General features: G+C 37.4%; 1 protein-coding gene across 12 annotated transcripts in view; it reads left to right on the forward strand.

The window, feature by feature from the left end:
- MAGI2 (membrane associated guanylate kinase, WW and PDZ domain containing 2) overlaps window positions 1–26172 on the forward strand; it is a 702680-nt gene that overhangs the window by 426010 nt on the left and 250498 nt on the right. The window lies entirely within an intron of this gene.

The raw sequence follows: 26172 nt of genomic DNA on the forward strand, positions 1-26172 counted from the left end.
TGTAAAAAATAAGAAAGAAGACAGATGGTATGAAGATGTCCATGATTATATGCTCAGTGGCAGAAATTAGCTGGAAAGAGAAAGGAAAGAAGTGATAGAAATGAAGGAGCTGCCCCTATAGCCCTTTTTAACAATTTCCCTTCATAATCTCACCTGGCAGTGCCTTTGCAGTACCAGCTCCCAGCCTTTAGTACCTCACTTACTGCAACCCCCACAGTAAGGGGTTACCATCAGTGCTAGAGTGGATTGTTCTACCTAAAGGAATAACCTTGAGACAAAGGCAAGTATGCTTGGTTGATTAGGGCAAAGCAAAAAGTTTGGTTTGCCACCCAAAGGAGGGGTGGTGCTCTTGCCTTTTCCTACTGGGGTTGTACTGGAAGGGTGAGTAGAAACCAATAACAGGAGCACAGTCAGCAGAAGGTGCTTTGTGAGAAGGCTGAACTGACCGTGACACAATAACCCTCTTGCCTCACCTTTAATGCATGCAAGAGAAAAATATTTTTAGAGGCTGTGAGGTGAAAATTTGGTATTATCTTCTATGTTGGGGCTTAGGTTGAATCAACTGGAGCAGAGCCTGCATCTGTGACCTTCTGGACTTTGAGCAGTCTTTACCTAAATTCTGTATGCTTTTTTAGTTTTATCTGTTATGAGTAATTTCCTGCATCCTAAACTATTTTTCACCTTTGGTTACTACTGCTTTTGTCAGTGAAAGTCACATGGAGGGAAAAAAAAAAATCATTCCAAGCAAGAGATTAAAAGACGATGTCTTTTCCTAAGGAAAATCATTCTGACTTTTGAAAATTTCATCATTTCTCCTCATTGTATGTATATAGTGTGTTCAGAGTGTTTATTGTAATGGTACATGGCTTATACAGAGCCTGATTTTTGGATGCGTCTTCAAATGGTGAAATAGCTAATATGAATTTAAGAAACCCTTTTTTGGAGTGTGGCAATCCAATTTGATAAGCAAAATTTGGGAAAAAACATGCACCACATAGACAGTAAATTTTTGAGACAGGATTTTTCCCCATAGAAATGCATTGTCCCATCAAAATGCTGTTAGTGTGTAAAAAAAACTAGGGCAGAGAGGGGGAGAGGAGGGAAGGGGGTTGTTTTGCTGCTTGAATGACAGGCACTGTTTTCAGCACTGCCATAACTTTTCAACTTATAAGCATAATTTTTATTTGTAAAAAAAGGGTTGGCCAAAGCATAGTGATATATTTCATAGTAGTCTTCATGCAGCTGACCTGCAATTTACAAAATAATTACTTTCCTTTGCTGCTTTATCTCATTCTTTCCATTCCTCATTTCAAAGATGCTTAGAAATACATTGGTTTGTGAGATAGCATTTAGTTTCAGAAATGACATTCCAAATAAGTCATCAAGGAGGAAGAAGGTAAAACAAACCAGCTATGCCTTCTTTTTATTTTTTGATTAGGTATTGAAAATAATTCTTCACAGCACCTCTCCTTTATCAACCACAAAAGTTTGGATGATACACGTTATGAAGACACACAGCGTTCAGATAAAAATAAATATTGAATATCCTTCTTTCATTTCATTCTGTACATTTGCATTGTATGAATGAGTCAGGAATTCACCAGGAAAAATTGCATGTGACTGAGAGGTTTTTTTATGTATTTATGCAACTTAAAACTTTAGTGCTCCTAATCATCCCCTAGAGGCATTCAATTCTCTTCATTTTATGTATTGAGAATTTCAGTGCTTAACTTTGGGTGCACTAAATTGCAGGGCGCTTGCTGAAGGAGTTAAGTACATGAGGTGAACACTCCTATACAGCTGAAGACCTGTTTAAGATCCCAGAAGAGGCCCTTAGCAGAACAGGGACTGTGTTCAAGGGCTGATGATCAAACACAGGACAAGAAAACACATCAGTGTTTCAATCTGTTAGGTACAGCTGCAGAGATGAGCTACCATTTCCATCAATAGTCCTGATGAGCATCAATTCAGAGGAAGTCAGTTCTGACATTTGCCAGGATTGCAAAAGAAGCCTGGCAGGTGGGGGTCAGGTTCCAGCTTTAGTCATATCAGTAAATCTGATATTGCTCAGTGCCAACCACTTTGGCGCTACGGTGGCTGAGATCTGACACACAGATTGCCACAGTCTGTCTGCTCTTCTTGTCTGGCTCTCACAAATGGTCACCCTCAATATCACAGACTCACAGAATTGCTTAGGATGGAAGGCACCTCTTCAGGTCATCTAGTGACCACCTTTGTGAATGAAGAGGGAGCAGAAAATGTTTCCTACCTGGGCTTTAACAAGACTTTTGACACTGTTTCCAGCAAAACTCTCATGGAAAAGCTGGCAAAATATGTGCAAGAGAGCAGTATGATGGATTGAAAACTGGCTGAACAGCCAGGTCCAGGGGGTTGAGATGGATGGTACAAAGTCAGGTTGGAGGTAAGACACTGGTGGTGTAATGCCAGGGATTGATCCTGGGGGCAATGCTCTTCCTCAAACATCATTAATGATGCATAAAATGGGACAGTGTACTCTCTGCAAGTTTGTAGATGACACAAAACTGATGGCTGATACAGACACAGTTGGGTTACCATTCAAATGGACCTGAACAGGCTGGAGAATCAAGCTGAGAATAAACTCATGAAGTTCAGCAAAACTGGGGAAAAAAAACCAATGCACCAGAATATTATCCCCAGGTGGAGCTCCAGGCATTCCAGCTGCAGTCTCACAAAATAGTCACCTTGCCTTCCCAGCCTTTCTTTCCAAAAGAGTCTGTATCCAGCCAATACAGAAATTTAGTTGCTATTGCATCATGTCTCTGTTAGGTCAATGACTGTAACTGCATGTGGATTTCTGATTCCTCCTGTTGGTTTGCCCATGCCATATCCATTATTGTCAAGCATTTCAGAGAGGCACCCAGACATGTTCATTCACCAGAACAGTCTCAGGACTGTTTCATGGGCACCTTCCTCTTTATGAACCTATGCTTAAAGTGATTCCACTTCATCATTGGTTTTGTTGATTTCTGTGTGACTTCTCTTCCCATCTCCCCTGGTTCTTACCTTGCCTGTTCCATCCTCAGCTTGCTCATTTACTTTTTGAGGAATCTCCAGCTCTCCTGTAACTACCAGTTTAAAGCTCTCAGTTTGGCCATCCCTGACACACACAGTGTGCTTCTACTCCCATGCTTTGGATACAAGAACCTCCTCCCTCATTCTGCTTCATTCTGTTCTTCCTAAGAAGGGATTCCACACTTCTGCTGTTGTAAATTTATCAAGCTCTATCTCACAATCATAGAATATCTTATTCTAATTTCATATGAAAATATTGCTCTAGAACATCACTTCTCATCTACATAGAAAATTAATTTCTGGATTTTGTTCCTTACAAGCCAACATCCTTCACTTTTATGTCAGTACTGGATTTCCTTTACATGATTCCTTACTAATCAATGGTCTTTTCATTTTTGATATGTCCTTGAGTGTGACTGGTAACCAGCATAATTCCCATGTAAGATTGGAAGATGTTAAACATGACCTGTAAGTATTGCACTTTTCCATAATAGTTTCTAGGGGCTAAACAGGACAGACTACAATGTGTGAAATGGCATCAATAATTATGTTTAAGTACTAGTTAATTTTTCATTTTACTTGTACATCACCCCTTGGTAGAATCTTTGTGGTCCACATCATTCTCGTTCTGCTAAGCTGAATGAACCCATGTTGGTTTAGTCACTTCCTGTGCAAGGGTTGGTAAAACTCAAACTGAAGAGAGATCAGGTTCCCATTTTCCTACTTCAAAGTGTGTTTTAAATCCCTGTATAGTTTTGAGATCAGAATAATTCGCCACCTTATACTTGGATATTTTTCCATGTTTCCTTAATATTGATATTTTATTTGCTTTACTTCAAGCATAAAATTTGATATATAACTTTAATATCCTCACTGCCAGTCCAGGAGGTCAGGTACTGGATTTTTGCAGTGGAAGCTACCTGTTATCCCTGTTTTGAGAACACTGAACTTTTCTTTGCCATTCTGCTTTCTCCCACACACTCTGCAGTGTATAACTACAGATACGTTAATTCCTTGTCAAGAATGGAAAATAACTGTAAATAACATTAAAGAGGAGAGTGAGGTGAATTTCAATATCAGAACTTCAGAATTAAGAATCAATTAATCATTTTTTTCTCTGTTTTATTTTTCCTGTTAATTCCCCCAAAGCTGAAGGCTAAATCTTCTCCTTCTCTGTTAACCTATGGCGGCTGGAACTGGGAAAAGAAAAATAGCAAATGAGGTATTCAGTCCTCTGAAACACTTGCTGAAAAACTCAAGGGAGCAGATTTGGAATGTCTTGCTTCTCAGACATGAATGTTTTCTTATCAGTACTGTCTTCCATTCCTCTGCTATCATTTTTGCTTTGGCATTCTTAAGAAGTGTCTGAAAAGGTAGATATTTCCAGCAGTAGGAGTCCAAAAATAAAGGCTCTAAACATAATCATCCCAGGTATAACTAAATCTTGTCTATGTATTTGATTACCCCTGGCTGGCTCACCTTCTGGCGAGGAAAATTTGTCATTTCGGTAGGGGGGAGAGGGGGAATGTTTTAAAATAACTTCCTAAATAATAACACAAACCAGAGCTAGTCATTAGATTTACCTATCAGATGTCTGAATATTTATCACAATCTATGTATTTTTCATTTGCAATGAGTCACTTGAGGAAACGAATACATAAGTGCTACACAGAATGCTATTTTTTCTCATTTTGCTTAATATGAGCAGACTAAAATTAAATGGAATGACAGAAAGGAGAGCTGGTTAAGTCTTGTCAGGTCATTGAGGTTGTCTGCCTGCCAAAGAAGCTATGTTGCCTGAGGTATATGCAGGTGCTTTGTTTCAGTCTAATTTTAAATGACTCATACAGTGAAGCTCCTTGCAGCACCTCCCTTGGGAGACAGCTCTGTGATCTGACATCCTAATGGGGAGAAAATGCTTCCTGGTACTTGGCTGGACATTTTATCGTGCACAGGTTTACTCCACTGTTCCTATTTGCATCCACCAGGGACTTTCAAAATCATTTTTTTCTTCTTTCTGGGTTTGACCCTCCTAAAAGAGGTAATGATCGTATTTTCCCACACTGCATTCTGACTTGTAATTAGTCCAGTCTAAGTAAACTATTTCTAAATACTAAATGTTCCTAGCACCATTGCATATAGTCTGATACTATTCTTTCATGTTATTTTTTTCTCACTTGTTTTTTGGCACTGAAATGCTTCAAATTCTGGATCCAAGGTGTAAGCTATCAATGTGTCACTTCAGTTAAGTGACACATTGATAGCTTACACCTTGGATCCAGAATTTGAAGGCTCCTTCAGTCAGTGTTCACTGTTGTTTCTCCACCAGCTTCACTAGTTTAACACTCTCTTTAATAGCACTTGGATGGATTTGGCATGTGTAACCTGGGACATCATCACAGAGCATCACAGGAAAGAAGAGGAATTAAGCTGAAAGTGGAAAGTCTGATAGAAATGAGTATTTACAGATTAAATTAGAGGGAGTGAGGTGGTATTAAAATTAAATATACTTTAGTATATTTAAGGTGTTAGCCTGTAGGAAATTAAAACTTGAGGTACCACAATTTTATGCAGAATGACTGGAAGTATTTAATATAAGGGGTAAAAAAGTGAAATCTGGACAATTCTTATCACAGCAAAAAGTAATATTTTTTTGTCAGAGAAAAAAATACACAGAAAACATCTGTGCTTTAGTTTGCTAGAATTGGTTTAGAAGAGCCTCATGTTATGTGGTGCAGAGGAAAATCAAGTTAATTGTTCTCTGGTCCCAGAAATCAAGTTAATGGTGCTCTGGTCCCTGTAGCCTCTTCACCCAGACCTGCTGCTCAGAGGAATGGGGTCTTGCAGCAAGACTTCCAGTCATTCCCTTCAAAAAAGCTGAGGAAAAACTCCCTGCCCTTAGAGGCAGCCTGGAAGCTTCACACTCTCCATTAGGACCTCCTTGTTCCTCTAGTGGGGCTTGGGTACCAGCTATCATTACTTATTAATAATTTTGTTTTATGCCAGAAATTTTCCCCTGATACATTGTATTTGCAAGTCAGATCAAGCACAGCATATGTCCTTTCTCTCTTAGCTAGAATTATATCCTTCACTAATGCATTCTTTTTCCTGACTGCCTTCACTGACTTGTGGATATTTCCTAGATATGGTATTGTTCTTCTTTGCATGGCAGCAAATAGAAGTTGATCTTGAAGGAGCTTTCTCATCTTTTTTTTTTAGTTCCTCTGGGATGATGTTTGCTGGTGCCCAGTACCTATTTCCAACTTTTAAGCTTCCCCAGCATTACTTGGGGTAAAGAGTTTCAGTGGTGCCTTGTGAAGAACCATAAGCAACTTAAATTACCAAAGAATTTATTTCTCAACAGTTAATGTTTTTGCTTTCATGGAAATAATAATTATTAATAAATGCAATCAAATCCAATGCTCATCATCATCATCTTCACCAAATATTCCAGTGTTCATCAAGACATTTATTATTGACATCATTGACATTGATCATAGTTTCTAATAAGACAGATATTTATATATCTTGCAGTTATATTTTTTTGTAATTTCTAGACTCTGCATTTTTTATCTCTTCTGGTCCTTTTGTGGCATATGATACTTTTTTTAATGATACTTTTTCCTCTAGAAAACCTACGAGTTTTTTTTGAAGATCTGTGTTTCAGATGTATTTTTATACAACAGAGACATTCCTGAACGGTCCCACATGGACTCTGAGTAAATAACTGAAACTGAGTATTTTTCACCTATAATTGGAAAGCAAGGATTGCAATTGCATTGAACTAAGCAGTAAATTCAGAAAAATAGACATAATCTCAGTATCCATGAGGCTGAGATGATATTGATCATGAAGCACAGCAATAAAATGAGATTTGAAACACATGTGAAAAGGGAACTGCATCTGATCACTTTGTCTTCTGATATACAAGGGTATCCATTTAGATACCAGGTAAATCAAAATTACCTTACTAGGAAAACATACTTCTATTTTCCCCCCAAGCAATGTAATGTTTTTAAGCTAAAATGACATCACTAGGATGAAAGACAAATAAGGCAGTCACAAAAAAACAGAAAGGAAGACATATAGACACAACCTAGAAAGTTTCTAAAAGGTCTAGTGAAACTTGCAATATTAGAAAAATCATCTTCTAAAAAAGACAAGATAAAAAATACTGAATCTCAAGACAATTCTGGGATACATACAGTACCTTTGGAAATTTCAGGAATGGTATTAAAACTATGAATATGAGGTAAAATTTTCCCATCATTAATCATAATTATTATATAAGTCAATATTAATTTATCCAGTAAAAGCATTAAGGCTTTTAGTATTAATATAGTATTAGTTGCTATAGTATTAATTGCTAGTAGACTTACACTAAGACATATTTGCTGATATATTCACATCAGTAAAACATTCTTGAGAAAATGTGCCTTATGTTAGCAAGAGAGGTTTTGTGAGGACAGAACTCCCACTGCTTCCATGAATAAGATAAACTATCCCAACAAGAGGCGTTCTTTGCTAGTATAAATATGTCCACTCTGAGGCTTTTGCCAAAGCAGTCGTGTTAGTTGAGGAGGCTGTGAGGGATATTTTTTCACACTTTCAATAAAATTACTGTGACAAAAATCCTGATTAGTCCTCAGTCATTTCAGAATTAAGGAAAAGATTTGGAAATCAAGGTGATCTTCCCATGTCTGTTCTAAGGAGAGCACAGAGGCATCTCTGATGTTTTGGATAGTTAGAAAGAATAGAGTACAACATCTAAAGCTAGAAAAATTGGGTATTGCCTTTCATAATTTCATTATCACCAGTTTCAATAAAGTGGTTGAAGTCCTGGCTAATTAAAAAGCCTTTTTATTAAATAATGTATTTTATAAGTCAGCAAAGAAAATTAATTTGTGGTGGTGAGGATGATTGAATCACTCCGTGGGCGAGTGAGATTTGGTCCTCAGGAGACTCACAGTCTCACTCAGGTGATTAATGCTCAAAATGTTTGATTGTAAGGTGTAGTTGCATCACCAGTATTATAACATTTCCCAAATTGTATCTCTTACTGTCTTTTTACTGGGATAAAGTTGTCACACATCATTTAGCCAACACCTTCTATAAAAAAAGAAATTGAAAGTCATCCTGAGGTAATTAATTTTTTTTTATATATATGTTTACAGTATTAATTCCAAACCCAATACTTACAGGTTTTTGTGTTACCCTATGCTTAAGATGCACCTTCCAACAAGGACTGGATTGAACATCTAAAGATCAGATCATGGGATATATATTTGTTGAACATACCATGACATTATAAATGTAAATTTTGTAACCATGAGATAGCTTACCATTTTGAGAAATATAACTGAATGCAGTCTACATAAAATAATGTGAAAAATACTGGACTAGAAGCATCTTATTGCCAGTAGGCAAACACAGGGCTAAGAAGGTAGGTAAAAATGAAAATTACTTATGAGATTGATTTAGAAGTTTGGGGGTTGCATATTATAAGCCTTCGTTTTCTCATCTTAAGGTCACTTATAAATCACCATGTTATCCAGATGTAAAGTTAGGATCTACTCCTCCAGGTCAGTTGATGAAGCTGGAAAAGCCAAAATCTAAAAATCCTGATTTGTGTTCCATTACCAGTTTAAATTATGATTTCAGTATTGGTTCTCAAAAATTATCTTAATGCATATTATTTAGTCTGTGAATTTAAGATGAGTGGTGTTAGGAAATGAAAATGCAGTAAATAATATGGCATCTCTTTCAGTGTTCATTACTTTGGTAATTGAAATACCCCTTCACTCTAGTACAGTACTTGTTTCTACTCTCATTTTACTGGTTCTATTATAACTAATTTGAATCTAAGCAGATGCATCAATAATCACAGTGAGTATTTGTTGCAGTGTTCCCATAAACATGCTGCTTCATGATTGTTCTCCATTTAAGATTTTTATATTATTATTCCTGTGATAACCAAAAACATGTGACTTCTCTCTTCTAGTCAAATGACTTGGAAGGAGTCATTATCAGTCTGTCACACACAGCTCAGAATTTTAATATCCTTGAACTATCCACAAACTAGTTACCCAGAGACAGAGCTCAAGCAACAGGAATGAGTGAATTTGAGAAACTGTAAAATAAAAAGAAAGACACATATTTAAAATCACGATCCCTTGTTTATTTTACTTCACATGTATATGGAATATTAGTATAGTGAGTAAAAAAACCTCTTTCCACAAATGGTTAGGAGAAACTTTTTATTGTCTACAGAAAATAATTAATGAGGCTCATACATTTTCTCGTTTAATTTCATATCTTCAGAGTTTTTCATTATTACAGGAGCCTATAAAAACAAGCTGTTTTGGGGAGTCACATCTCCGGTATAAGACAGTTTTGTTATCAATTATTTCAGCATTACCTAAATTAATGATATAATTTTTGGAGCTTTATCTAACTTTTGAATCCAGTTGCTTTAGGTTGAAAATTATATAAGATAATTGAAAGTACTTGTGGCAAAAATCTTAGAGATGTCAAGGTGAGTTAAATGTTTAAAGTGCATTGAAAGCAGTTTGCATTCCAGGTAAGGTTTATAGTATTATACGGAAGAAAACCAAAGGCAAAGGAGTAAGCTGTAAATAATATGGATAAAGTATATTTAGAATTATTCAGAGTATTTATGTATTTATTCAATTTAATTTTTTATCAAGCACAGAGAGACCAGAATAATGAAAAGATTAAATGATTTATATAACTACAGTGAAAAAGTGATTGCAAAACACACTCTCAAATATTTAAAATGTGTAAATGTCAGCAGGGAAAAGAGGTTATTTAGGATGTTGTGAGCAGTATTAGTAAAATAGCCAGATTAAATTTAAAAAGAAAGGATTTCATCTAGCTCTCAGGGTTAATTTCTGACAGCAAAATCCTTTGGGTTATAAAATGTTTTTTGAAAAGAAGCAGCAGTAAAGTCCTCTATTAGGAAGTCAAAAGTAAAAGTCTGTGTGAAGCACAGATTGAGGAAATGATTTGGGGAAACTATTATCGTAAGTGTCCCTGGAATCCAGCTTTAAGAACAAAATAAATCTTTCCCATCTGTACTTTTGACCAAAAATGCTAATTTTTATATGTTTATTTTCCAAGACTCATCTTAGTATTCACATAGAGAATAAGTGTTGTTTGTTTACATTTTTTAAAAGATTGGAGCAGCTTTTGATTAGTGCTATGAATTAAAATTCCTATTTAAAGCTGAAAGGAAATTCACAGCAGAAAGTAACATCTGTCTACAGATAACAGAAATTTGGTTTTCACAGGCAGAAACCTGCCCCTGTGCCTCTTTTGCAATTATATTAATATTAATATTAATTGCAATTTGTCCTCTATTAACTGAAGATTTCAGTAGTGCTTGGCTTTTAGGTTTTCTTTTGATGTTTCATGTAGAGTTTTTGAAGGATATTGGATGGGGACAAGAGCATCAAAAGGCTCTGATTGCCTACCAGATACCCAAGATAACCCACACCCTTTCAACCATTGCCAGCAGAGGATGGGTCTGTAGGTAACAAAACTGTAGTCCCCAAAAGATGTTGTGATACTGACACAAATGGTGTCATGCTCAGACAATTGTGTCTAGGATGTCAATATCCCAAAGATATCTTGTTAACGAGATCCAGTTAATTAGCCGTGGGGAGCCTGGAGAGGGATTCAGCAATCAGCCACTGTATGTCAGCTTCAGGCTGGACTGAACCACTCCTTCCAATGTCAGGCATGGGGATTTCAGCTGCTTAAAACAAAGTCCTTTAGTATCATTTGGGAAAATGTCATCTGCCTTTGCACTGGAAGCTAGTATGGGAATAGGGGAGCGGCTCTGCAAGGAGAACTGTCCACGTATCTGGTCCCAGTTGTCACTGAGTACATCCTGCAGGTTAGGCTCTATCCTAGTCTTGCAGGTGGAATGCACTTAGGGGGCAGAGGACATTTTCTGTGTTAATTCCATCAGGAAAGGGTACAGTGGGCTCTGAGATGGTTCCACATGCACAGTGATGCATGGGAAAGAGGAACAATGGGGGGTTGCATCACATGTGCACTGCTGATCCAAACTCAAATGTCCAAATGCATATACAAATGTGGTATATCTCACTGGACCTTCAGCTGCTGTTCTAGAAGGGCACAAGTCTCCCAGGAGTCCTGTTTCAAGTCTTCCAGTCCTGTGTGAGTGCCCCAGGCATCTTACTGACTCCAAAGCTGCAGAAGGCACTTGTACTTAATCAGCTGGCCTCTAATACTGATCTCCATACCATGGAAGATTATACACTAAAGGTGGACATGTGGGTTCAGGGTTTGTTATCAATTGCCCAGTTCCATACAGTGAAATAGACTGAAGTGACAAAATTCAGTCTCAGTCTCTGCTAATGTTAACAATGAACTTTCAATTGCAGCAGCTGAATCTTTTTTTTTTTCCCTGCTTCTGGCATTGCCAATTGTTTCTATGTTCACTTCATGCTCTAGTTTCACATACTTCATTTTTCATTTATATTCATGTTTGAGTAATGTAATATTTATACATTTGGTCTTGGCATCCAGTGAATACTAACGACAGTTAGATGTTCTCTCAGTCCCAGAAGAACCAGCAAAGAATTTTGTAAATTACACATCGCTTATCACATAAAATCTCAGACAAGTATTTGGCTGTGTATCAAATGCCTCTAGATCACAATTGTAGAATGAAACTATGGAAGGTTTGGAAGTGCTCTGTTTTCTGCTTTATTGTAGACCAATATTTCCAGTTTCCTTAGCTGGTAAACTTATGATCTTTGTTTTATTCAGCATCTAGCCACAGTCTGGAGTGAACTTTGTTAGTCATGGCTGGAGTATGGGAGAGTTTCTTTTTACACAAACTATAGTATTATTTTTTTCTTTAGTTGGATGTGCTCAAAAAAGGATGATGAAAAACAGATTGGTGTGAAAGTAGCTGTGCAGACAATACCACATCCACTGTTTGCATCCCCAGGCTGGTACGTATCCCTGCAATAATATGGGGCAGAAAAGATCCTCACCTATTCTTACATCAAAGATATATATAGATATAGGCATAGATATATAGATATATAACTGTATAGGAAAAGCCATCTTATAAATAGTGACACTAATCTGTAAATGTAAATGCTGTGTGAATGCTACCTGACAAAAGCAGACTGATAATGACTCCTTCCAAACAATTACAGTTTGCTTTTCTCATTTTATTTCCCTTTTATTTTCAGCAACATTCATAGCCATAGGGAAAATCCATTTGCCAATGAATATTGTAGGGTGAGCTGAAGTGGCAAGAGAAACTCAAAATTGTTGAAACTCTGCCATGGTCTAGTTGATACGGTGGTGTTCAGTCATAGGTTGGACTCAATTATATCAGAAGTCCTTTCCACCCTAACTGATTCTGTAATTCTGGGATGGTAATAGATCTGGGGAGAATTTAGCTGAGGGTTAAACAGTCACAAACTGATTCAAGCCTTCTTCAGAGCATTGGATCCAAATGGCCACTCCATTCTGTGGTCTGTTAGTTAACTGCTGGTTTCTTCCCCATCACACATTGAAGGTATAACCCATGCTTCTCTTAATCTCCAGCATATTATAGCTATCAGATCAAAGTGCTGGTAAAAATGAAGTGTAAGGATATTTTGCACATAGCCTGACACACTGAAGTATCTCATTAAATGACTCACTGAATATAATATGAATTATTCCAAATGCTGGTGGAGCTGAGTCAGCTGATGAAGTAGTTTATAAATAGCATCAATACCTGTGCTTGCTTTCCCGCTGTCTCTAGCTATTACAGTCCATTAACATCAGATTCATATTGCTTTTCTGTGCTATTCAGATTATTCAATCCACTAAGACACAGGAGTGAGAGAGAAAATCATGAGAACTTTTGTGTCGGTGTTGTTGCCAGGGAACCACTTTTTATTTCAGTGCATGGGACACTGGTGTCCCTTTGAGTCTGAGCTGCAGAAAGACAATTTCAGAGGAAAAGATGAGGGATGTAAAACAGAATTAAGGAAATCCTGAACTTTCATTTTAAAGAGAAAAAGACTTATATCAATTGTTTCAGAAGCATTCTGAATGACGTGAAATTTGGGGTTTTTTTTTAATAAATCTGACTAGAATTTTGCAGGGAATATTAATGACAGATGGGAGAGACTTCTTGGTCTCTCCAGACATGTCTTGGATAATATTACATACCTTTTTCTGTCCATGCATCGTGCTGCATTGCCATTTAAGCACAACAGTGAATATCTGTCTGGAATGACAAGGAATATTTCAGTCTTTCCAGAACTGTCCTCTGCTCACAGGTATCTGTACAAGCTCATTTGCACCCCCATATGCCTGGAAGGGTTTCCTGACTTAATCTAAACAGACTTTAACCATTCTATCATTTAAACAGCTTTATAGGCCATATTTCTTTTAAGAAAATCTGTATATGTAGTTTTTGAAGCACAATAATTATGAATTTAGAAATAAAATCTAGAAAAAATGCAAACACAGTCTATTGCTATGAAATCTGTATAACATGAGAAATTTCATCACTGGATTGCCTTATGTCATTTAAAACTCATTTGACATTTTCATTTTGATCAGATCTTCCTCAGAATTAAACTATACATAAAGGGAAATTGAAGAAGCACCAGTAAAACTATTCTAAAGTTAATAGATTTTTTTTCTTCATTTTTTAATGGAAGGAAGCATTGACAGCAAAGAACCATTGCAACAATAAAGTTGCAACATCCCTCCACCTCCTATGAGGTATTGGAGTATTCAGCTGGTGGCTGGATAAATAATGTATAAAGTGCTCTTTTCAAATTACAATATTTGTGAGATTCTGGTTTTTTTTTTCTCAACAGAATTTATCTTAGCTACATGCATTTCTTATTTGGAAGGCATTGGATTAAAAAAGGGAATTCATTGAGATTTATTTTGAACCTTAATTATATTTAAAATAGACACAGGAAAACAATATAACTGCAGGGTAAGAAAAAGATCTATGCTGGTAGGTTCTGAAGTAGATAATACTATATGTTTTTTCTGCCACTCATTTGTGATGTTCAAGTCATTAAAGCACCTGGGAGATGAATGGTACTAAATAAATAATGAGTTTTGAGTGATCTTTTGGAAGACTAAGAATCACAAAACTTTTTCAAGAGAGTGGGAATTGCAATGAATCCTAAATAAAACTAAATTAGTTCCTAACATCAAAGCTTGCTGTCTTCACATTTGTTTTATCTCCTTAAATTTCTACTTTCTATTTCCCACTCATGAGAAGTGGAAGCCAGTTTTTCATGGATGAATATCAGAATCAGGTTACAGTCTGACAAAATTTTGTATTTTCAGGGTTTTTTCAGTCATTTTGAGAAAACTTCCATTTTTCAGTTATATTTATTGATGTGTGATTGACACAGAGTGTTTTAAGCACAATTTAGGAGGGTGTCTTCCTTAACCAGTCACATTAAACAGATAAAAACTGTACATCAGTGTAGCTTGCAGCAGGTCAAGAGGATTAAAATTCCAATTCCAATCTTTCTTCCACAACAGCCCATACTATAGCTGTAATCAAATATCTGAGTATGTCATGACCTGGATGAATGTGCAACTAGATGAGTGGAAACTAGATAAATTTATTATATAACTTATGGATACATGCATATTTTTATTTTTTTTTATTAAAGAGTTTATCGAAATAAATCATGTATGATGATTGCTAATAATGTATGACAACAGCTAATTGTTTTAGTAGCCTAACTAGGAGTCAGAATATCTAGGGAGCTTCTGTAATGTGGAATAATATTTAAAGTCTTGATAAAAATATGCCTCTTGCTTGAACACTTGAAAAAAAGTTTGTTAAAGTGAGTGTGAAGAATCATATTTACATTAGTTAAAATTCAGATAAGTTGGAATTTGACTTTGTGCTTGCTTGATCAAGGTTATAGCTTTTCAGTGGTCTGTGATGCATTCTGTATATTGTATACCATTTATTCTCCAGTTCCAGAGCTGGAGAGGTAACTGATATCATCTCATGTATCATTTTTGCTCCAGCAGTTTGTCATGCAGTTTCTGTCAATAACAGGATGGAATCCATGCCTTTATACATACACACATTTCTTTTTTTCCTAAGGTTTTGATACAGGTCCTACTGTTATGTAAACTTGTGCATATCCAGCTCTCTTGGAGGCTTCTCAGTCATAATTATTAGGAAGCAAAATATTTCTACAAAGTATTTGTCTATGTTAGTTTGTCACTATTAAACTTAATTCATTTTGTTCTTACAGCTCTTTCTGTGCAGCAGCCCCACAGACATCTTTCTTATGCTTCAGTAGGTATAAAATGATATATAAAATTGTTTTTCTGATAGACAGATGCCATAGCTTTCAGAGTTGTTGTATGCTACACCGTCTTAGAAACCAAAACCCAAACGAGTGAAGAGATGTTTTACTGAGTGGGGGGCTGGTTGCTGAAAGGCAGATGACCAATTCTGCCTTAGAAGAGCTCAGTAGGCTGATGGTAGGATATAAACATGAAGATTTATGAAGGTATGATTAGTCTGGGACACATTTATACAGGTCATGATATTTTTTCTCATAATTGGTGGTAGCTAAAGAGCATAGAAAACCACATTAAATGGGTGTATGCTCCTTCTGTGGTGTTTGGGCAAAGAGATAAGGTGTCTGTAGGCTTTTAGGACATGAGAGGTTACATCATCTTTGTGTATGAAGCTCCTTGAAGCTCTCCTGGCTGTTCTCTGTCCAGTTGTGGTGCATGCAGTGCAAGCAGAATCATGACAAGTTGGAGAGGAATTCATAAGAAATATTAAAGTCAGTCTTTAATCTGTTTGATTTACCACCATTAAGGTGAAGAGGTGACTTTGTGACATTTTTCAAGTATTTCTGCAGTGTTTGAAGAAACAGATACCGGGTAATAGATAGTTCTTCAGTCTTGCAGCCAAAGTATAATACAATCCCCTGGCTGTAACTTGAGCCTGTTCAGATTAGACATGAAGCAAATGTTTTTAGCAATGGAGGCAAAAAATGAGATACCCAGGGATACCATGTATCAAATTTTTAAAACTAAGGTTATTTTTTCCAGTCAACAATTCAAATGCCAATTAATTCAGGGATTGATGTGTTCACAAGGATAGCATGATATGGTACAGTCTAAGAACCTGGATATTATCCCTTCTCATCAATTAATAAGATTCCTGTAGGGAAGAAGAGAGGTGGCTTGGTTTGGATCACACTAGCTCATGCAGAATGCTGCTACGAGATTCTGTTGGTACGTTCCCAACAGAGACAAATGCCAGCAGGCTGGAGAGGTCAGAGTTGGAGTCACCCTGAGGCAGATGTCCTTTTTCTGTCTGTTCTCAAGCCATAGGTTGAGCCTTTCCTGGTGCAGGGTTGTTGCATAGCATCACAGGTGAATCTATTTCTGGCATCCTCTGCACTCACAGCAGATGGGGCCATCTAATAGTCTTGGCATTCCCAGAGTTCTACCGCTGCCGGCAGTATGGGGGAGGCAGATCTGCTCACAAAGAGATGTCCTGGCTGTTCTTAGGGAATTGTGTGGTTGGTGGCATTGCCAGGAGGCACTTTGTGAGGTGCAGGCATGGCCCCTGCACCCCAGCCAGCTTTTGGGAGCGCTGCTGTGTGCCAGGAGCTGTGCCTTTACACCCAGGTCTGATGCAGCTGCTCTGCTCGGGCATCGCGCGCACATGGGCCTTGTGCACATGAGGTTCTGGCTGCTTAGCAACTGCCTAATAGGGCTGTCCCAGAAGAACACACCGTCTGTTTGGTCTATAAATGTAAAATACCCATTTTAAATCTGCACAAGTGCATCCTAAAGAGCACTGGAGCAGCCTCTGTTTTTATAATGCCAGGGGTATTTGGCATTGTCAGGCCAGCAGCTCCCCAATGCAGTAGCAGTGCCAGAGGTGTCTGTCAGACTGTGACTGCACAATGCATTGACCCTTCATCCAGTGAAAGCTCCTTCTGATTTTCTTCCTGTCCTTCCTGACCTGTTCCACTCTGTAGAGAGCATCGTCAGCCAGGAAACTGCTTCAATTTCACTCAGTTTAATTAAGTATCAATGGTTTGGAAACTAAAAATTCACAGTGTGTATAGGAAACAAGCATAAGCTTCAAAACACACACAGACAACATAGTTCTTAAAAAAATATGTTTCTTAATCTCAGATGTCTTCTTTTATAATACATTTGCTAGGAAGCTGTAATCCAAATTAGACAGACAAAATACCACAATGCAAGTATATAAAATCCTGGGGATAGCTTTGCTAAACAATTCACATTTCTGTTTTTCTATTCCTTAAAAAATAATGTTTTCAGTTCAACAATTTTTACTTGACTTAAAATGTAATCAGCTGAATGACAAACACCTTCTAGCTTTCCTCAGAGTAAATAGTTTGGCATGTCAGCTTTTCAGTTTGATCTAATGAAATGGTATGTCAGGATTAGTAAGAAAAGGAAAATTAACATGTGGCTATGTCTGCTTTGCTGTTGGTGACTGATATCTATATTGGTAGTAGATAGGTTAAATTTAGCTCAAAAGCTTCCATGAAGAACATACTTTTGCAAGAAAAAAAAACAAACAATAACAACAACAAAAAAAATGCAAGGAAAAGTAATTTTTAAAGTAATTAATTATCTTCATTTTTCCTGAAAAGAAGAGTCAAGTGATTAATCAGCATGGCAATTAATAAAACATGTCACTTGGGTAAAAAAGCATACATATTCATACATTCTTCAAAAAAAGTCTGTGAATGGATTTTGTCCAAGGGTTTCTAGCCACCAGGTAATTATGTTTTAAAACTGTCCCTCCCATAAACAGTCCTGCTGTTTTGTGAACAGACAGACTGACCTATGAGCAGTCAAGCCCAAAACCTCTTTCCAGGCTGCAGCAGTATGGCACACTGAAGCTGTTCTGATTGTTTTGCTTTCACATCTACCCAATACAACTTTACATACACTTACACCATTCAGGTGTCTTGATTTCCAGTTAGCAACTTCTCCACTGCAGTCAGTGTGCAACAGTCTTTGTTTTACAGTCATCTGAAGGACACTGAGTTCTGCATCTGGAAAGCTTTTTTCATTACTAACCTGAAATGCCTGTTCTTAATCCACACTTGCATGAAACTAAAGGAGATTTAGAGATAGAACACAAAAGAGCTGGATAATAAGCCAGTGCTAGGGCCAAAAAAAGTGTTTTTAATGGGTTAAAAGATCCTTACATCCTTTACTGTGCAGTGTTTGCATTGGATTCATTATGTCAGTATGACAGCTGGATTTCACTCCTTTGTTGGGGCATTGACAGCCATCCCACCCAGCACCAGCTGGTGAAGAACTGGCCAATGTGGCTGTTCACTGATGCTTTCTCCCACCCCTCACTTTCCTGTAGTTCCCATTTATCTGCCAGAAGAGCAGCTTGTACTCAACAGCCCTCTGGTCTCCTGACAAAATCGGCTAGGAGCACTGGAGTGAACTCTCAGTAAGGATGATGGTCCATAAAAGGGCAGTGATGAGGGGGATCAGGTACAACTTTCAAAGGTCTTGGATTTATCCCAACTTCCAGCACTGCTGCAGTGTTAAAGTTATTTTGAGAAGTGCACACAAAAATAGGCCTTGCTCAGCAAGGTTGGTGAATATGACAATGACATCATTAGTTCTTCTGGACAGAAAATGTGCACGGAAATTCAGCATTTCCAAAGAAAATACAAAACTTTGTACTAGAGAGGCTCTGATGTTAACGCAGCTCTGTTATGCTAGCACAGCATTTAAACTAATGGCACACAGCAGCAACTTTTAGGATCATTCTGAATGACATTTTTAATGTGGAACATCCAGCTTAAAAATCAGAACTGACAGTAGCTCTGTAAGTTTTTCCTTGCAGCCTGCTCAGTGATCATCTAATCTTGCCTTCTGTCTGAGGATCTCATTCTTGTGCATTCGCCCTGCATGGGTCACCTTTGATCTTCTGACTCTGTGAACCATTAATAGCAAAGCTTACACTGTTGACTTCTTTTGTAGCGGTGACTACATATTCCTTTGATTTAATATAAATTTTGGTTATGATATATATAGTGGCCTAACAGGGAAAATGTCTGCATCACCTTGTCATTGCAGTGATGTAGCTTCAACCTGGAAGATCTTCAGTTCTTTAAACTTTCCTCTTTAGATGTGCTGAGTCAAGTTCAGCAGTATCAGATGGCCACAATACCATCAAAACTCTTTAGAACTGAGAACATTTTGACAAAATAATTAATTTTGCAATTTTAGCCTGCTATAATGGTGTTTAGTATGAACAAGTTGGACCAAGGGTTAACTATGTTCAATGAGTATACTGTTTTTAGACATATGGAATAATAATTATTATTATTATCATTATTATTATTATTATCATCAATAATATTATTATTAATATTAATAATTATTATTATTATTTTAATCTGCTTGGCTTTCACTGACAGGCTTAAAGACACTGATTTTAGCAATGCTGTTCTGAGTATACATGAGAGTAAGACAGTTCCTTGCTGTGTTTAATCCTAGGAAGAGATTGTTGGTATTGCCCAAATAAATTGTTCTTTGAGGTTCTCTGCATATTCCCTCTGGTAACTCCTAGTGACCTAGCTAGGGTCAAGCTAAGATATGACAGTCTCATATCAGTGTATGAGAAACCTCATGATACTCATACACTGAGCATGATATTACAACTGTGTGCATGTAAATGGATATCCTTGTGCACATCTCTGTCTGCACAAGTTGCCATCTCTATGGATGCTAAGAGGAAATACAGGTTGCTCCATGGAGTATCACTATCTTATCTGCCAGTTATTACTTTCTGTAGAGGAATGTACCTCATGATTCTGCATACATGATTTGCCCATAAGCTCATAGACTGGAACTTGAGTCCAGGAGAAACTTGTACCTGGCTGAAGACTGAGGCCCATGTCTACTCCCAGCTATTTCTGTTCCTTCTTATTCTTTGCTCTTTTGGGGACAGGAGTGTGAAATGTGGATCTCAGAACCTGCAGAAACATAGTACTTCAGAGACTCTGAGAACATGAAGTTGATTCTTTGCACTCTGCCACTCTGGCATTTGAAGTAACCATGTAACTGCAGCTCCTTCTTGACACCTTGGCCACTAACTGCTGTAAGGGCATATGCCCAGAGCATGCAGATGCCCAGCCAGATTTAAGGCCAGATTTGAGAAATATTGTCAGGAACTGACTCCTAAAAATCCAGCCTACTCTGTAATAATGTATCCCAACTTTTAAGGAAGGAAAAGTGGCAGTGGCTTTGTGAAGGTCCATAAGGCTTTCCAGTCTAGGCAAGAATGATGAGGAGAAATGTTTCCTGCCCTGCGAGTGTAGTTGTGTGTTCCTTGCTCTGTCTCCTCAGCCTACAGTTTTTTGCTGCTTGTCTGTTCCTGCTGTGATGCCTGCAGGTTTGAATCAGAAGCCTCTGCTGTGGAGCTCAGGTCATCACCAGGCAGAGCACTGGGAACCACTCTTGCTAAGAGCAGCCTGTCCTCTCCCAGTTGCATGTGTGTGCCTTGACAGGGTCAGAGCGTGATTGAGGAGTGAGAGATGCACAAAAGCAGAGCAGGCTTGAAATTAAATAGTCTTTAAAGCTTTTTTTTAACTAGCCTCACTCTGGCACAGACTCCTGCCTTAGGGGGGTGATCCAGTAGAATAGCAATGACCTAAAGCTACTGATCTACCTACTGAAACATGCAAGGAGGAAAATTTATCTCAAAAATGACAATATGAGAATATCTGGGCTGCACATAAATGTTAGTAAAAGATCTACATTAACATTATAAGAATGAGAACCTTATTTTTATTTTTTTTCCCTGACAAAAACTGGAGCTTTTTTCTGAAGTACTGAATGCTACATGGAAACAAAAAAGTGGAAAAATCCTGGTGGGTGAAACTTCCATCTCTCCTCTCATTTATTACTAGTACCAATGGAGTAGCTGTCCTAATTAAAAAGAACTTGCCCTTTCAAACTGAGGAGCTGAATTCTGATCCAAATGGCCTTGTAGAAAAGAAATTGGTGAATGAAGTCATTACTCTAATTAACATTTATGCTCCTGATGTTAACAATGCACTTGTAAAAGAAACCAGTAGCATAGATACTACTCTTTAAACCATCTAATGGTCTGATTTTAATTGCCCTTTGGTTATCAGTTCAGACAGATCTGCCAGGGGTAATTGCATTGTAAATCAGATATCTCAAATTCACTAATGAGCTAATGGACGATAGTTATTTGTGAGTTGAAGCTGATAATGCTTATTTAGACAAATGGTGTATTTATGTGTTCTGTGTTCCACATGGAGAGACGTGACCATTTGACAGTAACTAGGTTACAATGTCTTAGCACTTACTCAATCTACTCCAGTTTTATCTTCCATTTTCCAGGAAGTCCCTGGAAGTCTCTTTCTGTGATTTGTAATTCAAACAACTGTAGTTTGGAGCCCTGCATTTCTATTTGACTTTGTTTATATATTTCTTGTCTCCCTTAGCATGAATCATAATGACAGCCTAATTGGTTTACATTTCTGAAGCAGTTTGAAATGTGAAGTGTTGAGTAAGTGTTCAAGGTTGTTATTGCTTTGTGACTCTTCCCAACCACTTTCTGTCCAGAATGAAAATTAGAGAGAAATTATTTGCCATTTGCAAGAGCAAATATAGTGAATCTTGTCATAAGTAATCACTCAAAGATCACCAAAAAGTACCCTTTGTTTCACAGAATTGCACTTTCTGAATGCTTGAACTTTGCATTTTCTTTATAACACAGTAAGTCCATTAGCTTCGGCGAAAATATTTGATTTACGGTTATGCAAAAGGAGAATCAGATCCTTGATATCTGTGAGAGGGTTCTTTCATGATGGAAAGAAGGTTGTGGAAAAGACAGGTCTTCTCTGAAGATTTAGTTATAATTAAAACACTGGGACATTTGATAAACCTATAATTTGAGATCATGACATGTTTATTTCACAGGAGGGATTTGTGTAGTTGTACCAGAATTTTACAGATTGGAAGATTCCTTCATTCACAGATGCATAGTTTACCTAAATAACTTAATATACAAACTGATTGTTCTTTTTCCATAGAGCACTAGCCCTTTAGCTTTTTCATAGGACCAGACCAATGCTTAGTACTATCAGAGAATTTTTATTAGGTGCAGTTTTCAAAAAGCAAAGTCAAAAAAAGAAAGACGTGTTTAATTTCCTTTGTTGCTTCTTCTAGCTCACAGGGCAGAGTCAAGAGGTATCCATGACAAAGGAGAAAAGTCTTTTACCCCAGAATGGGATTTTAGGATCTGAAATGAAGCAGGCAGGCAGGCAAAACAAGGACAGCCAACAAAAGGTAGCCTGAGGCAACACAGTGTGTCAATGAGAAAGAGAGAGATAAGAAACACTTGGACAGTTGTGCATGTTGGCTTCAATCTGTAATGACTGTGCAGACCACACATCAAAAACATTTGGCTGTCCTTGACAGAGAATGAAAAGAGCATGGATTTTTCAGCTCTTTTCTTTTATACCCCCCACACAGTCAACCTGCTGAATAGTAATTCATTTGCTTTACTTCTGTTTTTAATTATTTGTCTAATTGCCTTCAGGCACTTATTAGATATCATCTTTGAGAGACAAAATAAAAACTCTTCATCTTTTTACAACTGTTTTTCCTGCTGCTGGTCAGATGGAGCTACAACTTTCAGTGTTTTAAACAAGATTTCTACTGTATCTTTCTAGTGTAAGTTAAGGGCAACACTTCCACCATCAACTCCAATAACACTTAATTCAGTCAGCACTGGCAGCTGCTGCATTTCTGCAGTACTGGGCATGCAGAGACCTCCATGAACTTGGGAAAAAAGTGTCTATAGGTGCCTAAATTCTGAAAGAGTCAAAGAGTGGAAAGCACCTATTTTTACCCCACTTCCCCAGCAGTCCTATCTACACTCAGAGACTGAGTAATAAGAGATGGCCAGATGGCAAAATGTCCAGGCTCTGATGGTGGTTATGACACTTTCTTTATAACCTCTGGCCACTTTCTTGGTCACCTCATGTTCAAAGAAAAGAATCAATGGAAGGTCAGAGTTTATTAAATATCTCACCTTGCCCTCCCAGTGATTGGTTTAGCTCCTGAATGAAGGTGACCCTCCATTCCTTCTTTTGGGAGAATGACATTGTGAAGTTTGTCATCTGTGGGGCCTGAAGAAGAGCATGCCAGAATGCCTCATTATACTTCTTAGGAGCAAGAATTAGGAGAAAAGACTCATCAAGCATAATCGAGTTTTTATTACAAATTTCAGAACTCTTTTTTTCCTTTTTTTTTTTTTTTCTACTTTGTTGTTTGGTTGGGTTTTTTTGGTTTTGTTTTTTAGGGTTTTTGGGGGTTGTGGGTTGGTTAGGTTTTGTTTTCATTTGGAAGTTTGTTTATTTTTTGTACCTGGAATCACTGTGAGTCTCTGAGAAGTATTTTTATCTAATCTGACAACTCCTTAAGGGAAGACCAATAGGGAACATCTGATTTATTCATGTTGTGCAAGATGACTATCCAGGACAATCTGCACATGCCTTTTTAGGCACAAAAGGAAAGGATTCCCTACATACCTCTCCAATTGGCAAGATAACTTTCTCTGGTAGCAGCTTGAATAAATGAATACAAAAACTGATTGACTACAGGGATCTCTTTTCTTCCCCAGGTTTGAAGAAACTGTCAGATGAAATTAGCAGTCTAAAGTGGCTTCACAAGGTTGTCAAGGCAGCTGGAGACAGATTTCCAACTATAACACAGAGAAAATGCCACTCTGAAAATGTATAAGGTGTCTGTAAACGCAGCTTTTAAAATAAGCTTAAAGTCCTATGGAAAAAAGGAAAAGGAAACACCAAACTGATCAAAACAGAGGTGGGGGCATTAATCCAGCTTCTTATGTCAGGCAAAAAAGAGATCAGACAATTCTCATGACTATAAGACCTCTGCAGTTCCATTTTTTGAATAAACTTCACCTGGCCCCTGCTTCCCTACACATGACATTTTCAGATAGATCTGTAGCAACTATGGATTGATTTAACATATGGGTAATCTCTCACAAACTTCTGGTATAGCGACTCTATGTTCTTGAAACTCATTCCCATTTTTTAACCAAAACTTTGTCTGAAAAACTTAGTCTTTCCTTCATACCATCTTTTACAGAAATACAGTTAATTTGTGCGACTGAAATGTATTTTATTTTTATTATAGGAAGCTTATAATTTCACTTGCTTTTGTTAGAACATCTTTTATTTCTGTAACTTTTTTTCCTTAAAAAAATCTGGGCCAATGCTGTATGCAATAAAGTTCTTAACCACATAATGAGAGCTGCATGATATTCTTTTCCTTAAGTTCATGATTCTAGCTTTGCTTATTATTTAGCAGAAGGAAGGTGCTACTCTACAGTGAGATGTCTGCAGTAATGTCAGCATCACTCTAGAAAGAATAGTAATTTACAACAAAATGGCTCTCTGTAATCAGTAATAAATTTTATCTAACATGATATCTTCTCCTAGACTTATATTTTTTCTCTTTTTTAAGCCTTCTGAATCTTCAGAAACATTAATTTCTGAGGCCCAGACTGAACTAGACAAAATTTTGTCTAGAAATGTTCTTAGACTTTTCTCATCTTTCCAGATAATTTGTAAGGGTGTAAAACCATGTAGGCACTACTGTCAAAAGGGAGAGACTCTGCTGCAAGCTGTTCTCTAATATGGCAAAAGATTTTTACTTCTACAAGAATCTTAGCCATAATATAAAATATACAAGGCAAAGCAGAAAATCTTATTGTTTGCTTAGGCTAAATCTTTAAATGAAGGAAGTAATGGCATGATTTAGTGTGTTGGGACCTTGATCATTAAGGGTCTGAATCATGTCCTCTCTTTTTAAGTAAACTTAAAGGTGTCTGGACCTTCTTGTAAGGTAACAACCAAAGCCCAAGTACAGTTCCAGAGGTCAAGTAATCTCGTCTAAGATCACTATCAGGGCAGATGGAGAGAGAGAGTTCCTTAATTTAGACACTGAACTTCTAAGCAAGAGAAGTGAAATTAACTAAAAACCCACTCTCTGTATCACTTAGGAGTCTCTTGGTATGGGTGCTTAGCTGCAGCAAAGAACACACTGTTTAGAAGCTGAACCACGTCTCTTTTCTGGGAAAGCCGAGGTTTCAGTTTATACTACTGCTTTTTAGAAGATGAGGTCAGATGATAGAATTGCTTTAAAGTGTGCAGCATGCTATAAAACAGTTATTAATGTATTTATCAAGCTGTATTGATGTGTAGTCTTGTTCCAATAGCCTGCATTCATACCTTTGTGATTCCTACTTTTGAAGCCCAATTCCATTTTTTATTAATTATTCAATCCTGTGCCTTTGTCCATGATTTTCCTTAATTCAAGCGGTCTGTCTAGATTTTTTACTTCTGGTACACTGTGCTCAGCAGAGGATCAAATTATGAAACTTAAAGGTCATTTCATATTTGCTGGTGGTTGGGAGATGTGTGAGGATGTGCAGTGTGTGCAGCACTCTGCTGCATCTGATAAGCATCCTCTCTCTTCTGGGCCATTATCTAAAACTGATGTGTTCTGCTTCTCAGAAAGAAATACAAACTTGAAGAATATTTCAGAGAAATAAGGTCAGGACCTTAATCTTAGAGGAATCTTAAAGCAAGACAGTTCCCTCTCTGTGGCCATCTCCACCTGGACTTAACACAGGATGGTTTATAGTTACTTTATCTGAAAGGTATTTACACCTTCAGCCCGTGGGATTCCCACATCTGACAGCAGAGCTGTTATTTCCCAACTGTGAGAGATTTAGTTCTCAAGAGGATTGTATCTGTTCACATGGTTGGCTTTGGTAGAAATTAAGGGATGATGAAAACAGTTCAGTCAGTGCCTGATTTGTAAAGGTGAAATTGTTCTTTCTACTTACTTCTTTTACTCTTACATAGAGCTTTAGGGATTAGTCTTGCATATGTGCCTGAATTTGTAGATGGACAAACAGCTAAAAGATTAATTAGCAAAATCTAAGGAATG

This window comes from Parus major, chromosome 1A (assembly GCF_001522545.3).
Source record: "Parus major isolate Abel chromosome 1A, Parus_major1.1, whole genome shotgun sequence".
NCBI classification, from domain to species: Eukaryota; Metazoa; Chordata; class Aves; order Passeriformes; family Paridae; genus Parus; species Parus major.